Source organism: Notolepis coatsorum (assembly GCF_963971535.1).
Source record: "Notolepis coatsorum genome assembly, chromosome: 12".
NCBI lineage: Eukaryota > Metazoa > Chordata > Actinopteri > Aulopiformes > Paralepididae > Notolepis > Notolepis coatsorum.
The window spans coordinates 78,015,595-78,025,754 of record NC_140176.1 but is presented as its reverse complement, the minus strand read 5'-3'; positions in this window follow the sequence as shown (position 1 = coordinate 78,025,754).

Here is a 10,160-nt window from a genome sequence, read left to right as displayed (position 1 = left end):
TGTCCAGTTGACTATTGTTCAGGTGACCTTTCCCTCGTCGATGACTCATTGCCTTACATCACAGGACAGTGAGTCAGCGGCCAATCATGACCCAGATACCTCCAAATATCACCTCACATCAAATGAGACATCAGAGTGGTTTGATATGAGCCGAGCGTAGAGTTGTTTGTTTTTTGCATCCTCTGGATCAGAAACTCTAGACTTGATGTTGTCATACTGGCGTGTTTCGTCTGTTGATGTACTGAGGGTTTATGCTGGTTTATGCCATTATGGAATGCTTACAGTCAGTGTTGAGGTAGCGCCTTTCATAGTCTGTGTGTGTGTGTTTACGTGTCCATGCGCTGGTGTTTGTGTGTGTGTGCATGCTCAGTTTCTATGTGTGTGTGTGTGTGTGTGTGTGTGTGTGTGTGTGCTTTGGTGTGGGTGTGTGTGGATGACCATGCTTATGGTTTTATGTGTGTGTGTGTGTGTGTGTGTGTGTGTGTGTGTGTGTGTGTGTGTGTGTGTGTGTGTGTGCGTGTGTGCGTGTGTGTGTGTGTGTGTGTGTGTGTGTGGGTGTGTGTGTGTGTGTGTGTGTGTGTGTGTGATACCACAGCTTTACTTTGTCTCATTAAGGTAAATTAAATGCAGCACAGGCCTGGTCACTGACCCGTGAGCTGCCCACATCTCCATGGCTACAACAACTGCTTTGGTATTTGGGTGAGGTTGATGTTACTGAAAGGTCAAACTCATGCTAGCGCTACTTAATACGTGGTGGAAAGCTAACCTTTACCACTCCGCTATTCTCCCTCTCTGTTGGAAGCAGAGTGCAACGCGTGCAAAGCTTGACCATATGTTTCTGTGTCTAATAAAGGTGCAAAGCTCACATGGACACAGAAAAACATTACAAATAAAGCTGTGCGAGGCGAGAGTTTGATGGCAAAGTTGACCGAATTGATTGAAGTATGCAGCTATACAGAGAGAGAAAGAAAATAATTGAAAACTATTTTGATGTCTCAAAATGATGTTTTGGTTTGATAAGATGCTTATTGTTACAAAGGGTCAGATTAAACCGAATATATATATTTATTGCTTGAGATCCCTTGTATAATATTTGTATATCGTTTGATATCCCTTGTATATTATTTGTATATATACACGGAATATCCCTTTACCTGTGTACAAACCAGAGTAATATTCGCTCTCCTATTGGACAGCGACCCCTAGGCGCCAACGGCCAAGCCCCCAACGGCAAGTTCAAAGGCAACTCCGGGCATGTCTCAACATGTCCAGAGTCTGCGCAGTAATATGAGACAGAACTGAGGTTGGCACTAGATAATTCACCTTACGTATAAATACGGCGCAGGTGGAAACAGCAGCATTTAGCACTTGTTCAGTTCAAACCTTGATGCCTTCACCACGAGTCAACGTGCAGTGAAGTTAGCAACCTTGCATCTAAATAGAGTATTGAGAACCGCGTGCGAGTGGAATACTAAAGTGTCAGAGTTTAACGCAGTAACGTTGAGTTCGACTTAATCTAATGTGAAGTAATAGTCTATCATTTATAGTGTATCGTGCGGCTACAGTTCTTCAGTGACCAGCATTACCACCGGTTTGTCGTGTATATAGCTAGTGCACTTATCCAGGCTGGGCGGCCTGAACTCGTGCCCCCACCCGAGGAGTCCTAGACGAGAACCGTTGGATATGTACACCGGAGAACCTACACCGGCGACTGCAGAACCATTTCTGGTTGGATTATATTGCTTTGGGACCGTGACCGCTGGAGCAGAGAACCGTCGATCCCACTGTCGTTTGGGATCTACCCCCCGTGAGGATCATCACTCGAGCCCGCCTCTAGGAAGAGGCTGGCTAGCTGTCTTCCATGCTGTCGAGCATACTGGATTATAGCTGTTGCTTTGTCTGCTGCTCAAGGGAGTACATGCACTGGCTCCTGTATCTGGAGCCTCGTTATTCCTCGTTGACCCAGACTTTGTACCCGAACATTCCTCTACCCCTGCCGGCCTTACACCCGGAGGGAACCCCCCAGTGTCTCCAGCTGGTACTAGTGTGCCCTATGTAATTGCTATACCACAGGTGGCGTCAGTTTAGACCCATCCTAGTATTCATACTATTCTCATTGACTTACGCTCTTGACTGACTTTACGTGTGTTCTTCGCCATACAAGCGCGAGCCTAATTCTCAATCTGTAACCTAACGTTGCTTAATAATAATAAATACCCTCCAAATAGAACTTTATGTGTCAATGCCGTATTCTTGTGTGGGTGTTCATCATATATATTCATGTACTGTATGGCCAGTAATTAAAGTACATAACGCTGCTGTCGGGACAAAACCTCATAACTCCATTTTTTAAATATATATTTTTTTATATAAATCAACTCCGTAGATCATCCTCCATATGTGTGTGTGGGTTTTACAAAGTTTAAACAATGGGAAAGCATTAAACCGATCATCTGTCTAAACCTCCTAACTCTATTCACCCTCAAATCTGTGTTCGTTTTTTTCATCTGCTGAAAAGTTGAGTTTTTGGAGTTATGAGGTTTTGTCCCGACAGCAGCGATAACTAGTAGTGGTTTAATATATCATACTCTTTAATACAGTCAGGGAATTGTACCCCTCAGTTACACTTATGATACAATCATTCTAAGGATTATGTGTGTAATAAATTAGTTTTGTACACTAATTGCAAGTTATGCAAATGTGCCAAATCCAAAACTGCATAGTGCACTTTTAAATTAGTATCTTGTGAGGTTACTGTTTTTATTTTTTTTTTTTTTTAAATCTTTTCCCCCCTCCTTTTTCCTCCGATTTTCTCCTATCCCAATGTTAGTCGTTATGCCAATTCCCAATCCCCTTCCTGGTCGCTGCGCACTTACCCCCCACAGTCGGTCTGGGAGAGTGGAGGCTATCACGTGCTTTCTCCGACACACGTCTAGCCAATCAACCACTTCTTTTCACCTGGCAGCGCGTACTCTCACTGAGAGGGTGTAACGTGTGGAAGGATCACACTACCCCCCTTAGATCCTATCCGCGCTGAGCAGGCGCCCCGACCGAACTGTAGGAGTCGCTGTTTACAACGACCCGGACCCACCCCGCCAGCTTTCCCACCCTCTAATACTGCCAATTGTATTAGTGTGAACGGCCAGCCAAGCTGGTGACACGCCGGGAGCTGGATTCGAACAGGCGAATTGGGGATACAATGTATAAACTCTTGCCTAGCTGTCGGGTTGTGTGTTGTTTAGGAGAGTAGGACAGTTTCTTGTAAATCGTTCTGGTCGCTATATATATGTGTGCTTGGCAAGGCCTGTGGCTAGCACTCGGTCGTAAGACTTTTCTTCCTTCATCATGAAGAAGTCTGTGTTCTTATAGTGGTACATTTTACCGTTGTCTGAGGGGGTTGTGTGTATTCTGTTAAATTGGAAACATGGCATCGAGTCCACAACTTGGTTGGAGTGTTAGCCTACAGAAGTGCTCGTATATAGTGCTCGAAAAAGGGAGTCAGACGAGATAACAACTGGAATGCGGCGCCTCCCTCCCCAACACCTCACCTCCCCCCTCCAGATCTGGCCTCGACACTCCCCCCCCACCCCCCAACCCACACCTCCTCCCCTCACGTGTTTACGCCGAGCGCTGTAAGAACTGTTTCTGGACGGCTGCCACGTATGCGCGCTGTAGGAGTGGATCCTAAGACTGTCTCCCGACCCCCGCCTGTCCATCCCTCCCTCCCTCCCCCACCTGGCGCAACGACACTTTGTTTAACTACCCTGTTGTTGATGCAGCCTGACTATCGCATATGGCGTCTCAGGCATTCTGTAGATGACATGTGTCAACAAATGTACATGTCTGTTTGAATTTATGCTGTGCCATTGTTACTGTAAAAATGTAATGATTGTGATTGTTATAATTATTAATGAGACGATGTGCTGTATGCGTGTGTTGCTGGAATTTCCCCAAGGGGATTAATAAAGGAATATCTTATCTTATCTTGTATATGTAACTTGTACCGAGGTCTTGACCCTCTCTTAAACGTCTGTGTTTTTTCTTGAAACATGAAACACGGGTGTCGTGTTCGCACATGAGCCTACAGCCTTGTTTATAAACCCTGTTCGAAGACGAGTTATCGTCTGTGGCTGGCGTGCATTGGTTTAGCTTATCCTTGTGGATATACGCTTTTCATACAGCATGCTGGCTACACGGGTATCATCGCTGCTGGTTGTTTTTCATCGTATCCGGGGTGTGGGGTCATGAGGGGGTGAACTGATAAACCCTTCCTTCCCTCTTTTCTGATTGGTCAGGGGGTTGGGCCTTCTGTCCTTCGGGGCTTCCTGTCGCACTGTTTGGTCAGCGCGTCACGGGGTAGGGAGAGGGGGGGGGGGGGTAGGGAGTTCCCTGGTCCCACTCCTTTTTTGGCCAGGTGGGTCACGGAATTCCCCCCGCCATAGAGTACGTCACTGGCCGCTTTTCTATTGGTTGTGAGACTTCCGTGAGTTCTTTTCAGGCTCCATGTTGTGGACCTCTGTTGTTGTCAAGATGGGTTTTGCGGTGCATATGAACTTAAACGAACGTTTTCTGCTCTACGATCTGTTTCATATGTCTTGAGCTTTTAGTCCTGTAGCTCAATGTTACATATATCTTTTCAAATTATTACTCACGTGGGAAGTCTCCTCTCCCCGTCTCCTCTCTTTTATACAGAGCGGGTTTGACAGGGGTGTTTTTCCCTTGGACACGTCATATGGGACCCATATCCGTGTCTTTTGGCCGGCTTCCTGCCGCTCTCCCAGGCGGCTTGGAGGGAACGTTATCTGGGTTCTTGTTAGAATTACCATTGATATGTTTTGGGTCTCGACGTGTACATAGTGCGGGCCCTGGGTGTTCTGTGTGGAATCACGCGTGGGCTTGTGCGCCTTGGTTGCTAATTCATTGTAAACAGCATTTTCATGGGGCAACTGGGATGGAGTTTGTCTCTTCCGAGCGCCAGTGTACTAGGTTAGTCTCGATGAATTCTCGTTCATCTCTGGGGGGAGATAACGGAATAGATCAGAGCATTGGCGGAGGGGTCTCGCGCTTTTGGGGTGGGCCACCGGGCGTGGTGCTTTTATGTTCTGACCGTCTTGGTGGCGCCCTCTGTGATGTTTTAGATCGACATGCGTACCTATCCCCCTCTTAGGACTGGGGATTGTGGCGTGATTAGGACACGGGACTGGTTCTGGTCGCGCCGGACCAGGTCAGTTAACCCGTTGTCTGCCGGGGTGCAGATCTGCTGTTCTGGTACCCTGAAGGACTTGTGCTTTTTCGGGGGGAAAATGCCGGGTTGGCCCGGGCATTGCAGGGGTTGATGTTATGGAGGTGTTCGTGGTTATATCACTGCGTGTTATCCTTCACTATTGCTTGGTCCATTTTGTGTTGTACCTTGCGCTGTGCTAAAGGAGCCTGGTGCTTCTCCATTCTTCGCCCCTCTCTTCTCCTGCTGGGGGCTGTCGAGGTGGGTTTTGTACCCCTCTGGCATCCCTGTATACGTCGTGGTCTGCCGGGCCCAGGTCCGGACTCGTTCTCGTCGACCTGTTGGCCTAGGTTAACCCCTTCTTGAGAACTGAGACACTCGTACTGCTGTATAGCCGGTGTATACCCGCAGTTGTGTTTTGGAGTTTTTTCTTGGGGGGGTTATAGGAACAACCGCCTCCTGTTAGGTGGTGGTTGGTTTCCAGGTGTGTTGGTAGCGGAGTCGACTCTCGGGTTAGGCCGGGCTTGACCCCGTCTGCCTGCGAGTGTGCCCCCGCACCTTTCATGACGTCTGCCAATCGTGTCAGCCTTCTCTGCCTCGGCCCCTCTAGAGGATCGTTTTTTTTTGTGGAGGCTGCGACATGGTGCACAGCATACTGTACGCCCCTTCCGCCGGGGTGCTGATTTCCGCAGGCCCCTTAGGCGCCTGTCTAGTCCGCAGTGCTCCAGGCACAGGTCGGGTTTTTTTTTACCTGTTGCCTGGATTGAGGGATCGACCTCTTTGGGGGTTGTCTCCCTGGCGCGCTGCCTGGTCTAGCCTCTTGAGGGCTTCAGGGCGGCGTGCTGTAGGGGGAAAGGGCCTGCTCTTGGATGGGCCCTGTCCGATACGCTGGCGATGTGGGGGGGGGGGGTGTCATTAGTGACCGCCTGGTGGGGTCTCGATCCTGCGGCGTCGTTGGCCTCACCAGGCCCACCTTCCTGGGGCTGGGTCCTCCTTCGCGCTCCGCTGCTACGGCCTTGCCACAGGGTTGGGTTCTTGACCCCGTGATATTAGGGGTTGTAACGTTTTTTTTCTTCTTCCCGTTCGTTCCCTAGTGGCATGTGGGTTGCGCGCCTGTGTAGTCGTGGGTTCTTCTGTGGGAAGGTAAGTCCCACGGTCTGCTCACCCTGTGGGTTGAGTTGCTAAACCCTCTTCGCACGGTCAGATCCGATTCCCTCCCGTCCTCCACTAGGGGGGTCCGGGGGCTTGGGTCCTCCCCGGTTCTGATGGTTGTGGGGTGCCTTAGCGGGTACATTTGTCGAGCTTCCGCTCTGCTCAGCTCCTGTGTTCCACTTAGAGCGCAGAGCGTAAGCTAATACAAAATATAACATACGGTTATCCTATAACCATAGTTATATGAGTATAGCGAGCGCTCTGCGCTGGACTCACTGAGGACCCCGTGGTCTTCGCCTTTGGTGGTGAAAGACTTGGGAAGGAGCTGTTAGTATGGCCACACCCCTGCTTATGTAGAGGAGTGGATGGGGGTGTGGCCAGGCAGATGGGTGTGTACATGTGGAGAAATGTATTCAGTATCTAGACTGCTATGGGATGTGTTCCACTTAGAGCGCAGAGCGCTCGCTATACTCATATAACTATGGTTATAGGATAACCGTATGTTATGTAAGGGATAATGTATAGCTACGAGGTCATTGTCGCAAAATAATTGACCGACACAGAGTTTAAAATACCGAGGCGCAGCGCCGAGGTGTTTTAAACGTCAGTGAAGGTCAATTATTTTGCGACAATGATCGAGTATAGCTATACATTATCCCGCTTATTACATGGCTAACTTACTAACAAATATACCTAATTCATTGTACACCATCGACAAGACGAGATCAAATGCAAACGCAGTTGTTCTGTGGCTCTGTCAGCCCAAATAAAGTGATTATTATTATCGGCAGTCGGCAGGTCTGTGGTCTGATTGCACTGATGACTGAGTGCAGCTGTGCATATGCTGAGCAGCACTGATACAGTGTTGTAGTGGGCTTGATTGCGAACAGCTGCGCACAGCGGTCATTATTGCTTGGCAGAGGTCCGTTATCATGTGATAACGGACCTCTGACGCGCGCTATTGACCAATCACAAGCAAGCATTTCGGCGATTGTGAAAACGCCATGTAATAAAGAGAGATATTATTTTGTTATATAAAATAATATAAACAATCATTTTATATCCATACAGAGGAGGCATACAAAATGATAAGGCATCTTTGAGTGAACTTCAAGTATCATTAAGTATCTTGAGGCTGAAGGCAGAGTGTCCTCTTTAAAAAAAATATCACAATATGGTCACCCAACACTTTGAGCGCCACGCCCGAGATTTCTCGGGTTTACCCCCGACCGTTGAATGCCACGTCACGAGTATTCTCGTTTTTAGCGTTCTGAAATCATATTGCATCAAGCGAGCCTACCGTTGGAGATCCAGGCACCGCCGGTGCTCAGATGTGAAAAAAGCGCCCCCTATCGTCTCCCAGATGGTAAATCACCCTTTTGGATTGGACTCAATGAAAGTGAATGGGAGAACGGATTTCTGACTCCACATTTTACTTCTCACCGATGTAACCGGGGTCTACCAGAGTTCATTCTGGAACCTTGCTGCCACGGCGAATATGTGTTCTACTGTACACACGGTGGATCAATACAATTATCGATTTTTTCGAATGCCGATCGGAAATTGGAATAAACCATTTGGATACCATCTGACCTCAGGTAAGGAATCTATATTATCAGTCTTAGGATAATCAGACTCGTTTTCACGGATATATAAGTGTTTCCCCTATATGTGATATAGCTGTTTTGACTGTAAAAGCCATCAGGAAATAAGAGCAGCGATTATCAGCGCGCGGCACGAGCGTGCGTGCGCACACATATACTATCGATCATCTAGCGTTTATTTGAAAACGATTCATAAATAGGCCGACAAATGACAACGTTCTGGAATATTCCAGTAAAAGACGATTATCATCATAGGGTTGTTTTTTCCGCGAAAACGAGTGATTTTCAAAATGCTATCAAACGGAAATGAAGGGATAAAAAAACAATCTGCCTTGACAATGTTGACTGGAAAATGAGTCTTTGATAAGCGACGGGCAGATTAGACACATAGCCATAATTTAAAACATAGATTAGGCGATATTAAGTTAACATTGGGAGTGGATGGTGGCATTCAAGGGGGTAAAAAGGAAAACACGGCTGGCTCCCAAAGTCGCATGATAATTCACGTACTAAAATAATGACGAGTCAGCCTCCTAAAAAGACAAAAGTTAGTGACACGACTCACACCGCCAACCCAGCCAAAGTAAGGACTTTGCTCTGTATCATCAATCAATGGTCAAATAAATATTTGATTAATATAATATGCCTTTTTGTATTATTTCTGTGTATCAGCTAAATGTATAGACATGTTTAACATTTTTACATTTTATGTTACTCATTGAGGGAAATTAAGATTCTCAGATTTTTTACAAACCGCCGCTTATCAACTAACCGGTTAATCGGCAGGTGACGTATGTTGCTCAGTAGTTGCTGATGTCTGCTCAGGAGGTTTGAGTGTTTGCTCAGACCGAAAATTTTTTTGAGGGAACAAGCTTGTATATACACGCAGATGTGTTTCCCGGATTCAATGGGTTAAGGGAGCAACCTTTCTGTTTTTGGGGTGGTTGTCTCCCCGGTATGCCGGGAGCGGAGTCAACTCTCTGGCAGAGTCCGGGTTCGGCCCCGACCCAACGAGAGTATGCCCCGCATGTTTTATGACGTCTGCCAATTGTGTCAAACTCTTTTCTCTGAACCCCGACCCCGCGGGATTACTGGGTTTGCCGGGGACCCCGACCCCACGAGGTTATGACCCCACGAGATTGTGACATTGTGCGCGGCATGCCGAACACCCTCCACCCCCCCCCCCTACCCCCCCTCTCGGGAGCGGTAACACGGGCTTATGCTTCGTGTACGTTTCCCTGGTAGCAAGCGGGACGCGCTGTGGGGTAGACACGGGGCCTCCTCCCCCGGACAAGTGTAAAGTGCTGTAGCGGAATCTTTCAAAGTAACGTGGTATATCTCATATAGCAGAAGGCTCGCAAGAACTTTGTTAACCTTTGTTGCGCTGTGGATCTGTATGGTTTCGTCCTTGTTTTTTTCCAACATGTACAGCATGCTTGATAACCCTTTCGCTATTCCATTACACAAACCATCTTGTAGAGGGGGTGTTCAGTAGTCAAAATGAATGGCTACTTTTCTATTTCTAGTTCTTGCAGCGAATAAAAGACACAGCGTAGATATGAGACACAGTTGGTCTTGATTTCACAATTACTGCAATTGAAATGAAGAAATGTTTTCATCATTTGGCAATTTAAAAAGGTAATTTCAATACAGCTCTTCCTGTTTTTCTGTTAGACCCATAGGCGGAGTTTGAACTTGACGCCTGGGGGTGCGAGTCATTGGCGAACGATACGTGCGCGCGCGATTTTTTTGACCTTTATTTTATTATTTTAGCGTTTTTACAATGCCCTAACCCCTAATTTTTTATTTTATTTAGGTAGTACAGCAGCACACACACACACTCACACACACAGCACTACGGGGGATCATTTTTAACTGACTTGAAAAATGGAGGCTCTAATTATTATTATTCATAGAGACTCTCGAGCAATAATAATTATTACAGCCTCCATTTTTCGTGGACGAAAAATATACCAGACTATAGATCATCTCAGAATAAGTGGCTTAAGTACAAGCGTTACCGCGCGGGGCATTCTGCTGCTGCTGCTTGGTGCTTGGCCGCGCGTTAACCCTTTCACTGCCACACTACAGAAGGTTCGCCTTATAATGTGACATGATTACTACTATAAAATGAATGTATTGTAAAACAAAACATAATAGAATTCAGATTTGTTTCTCACAAT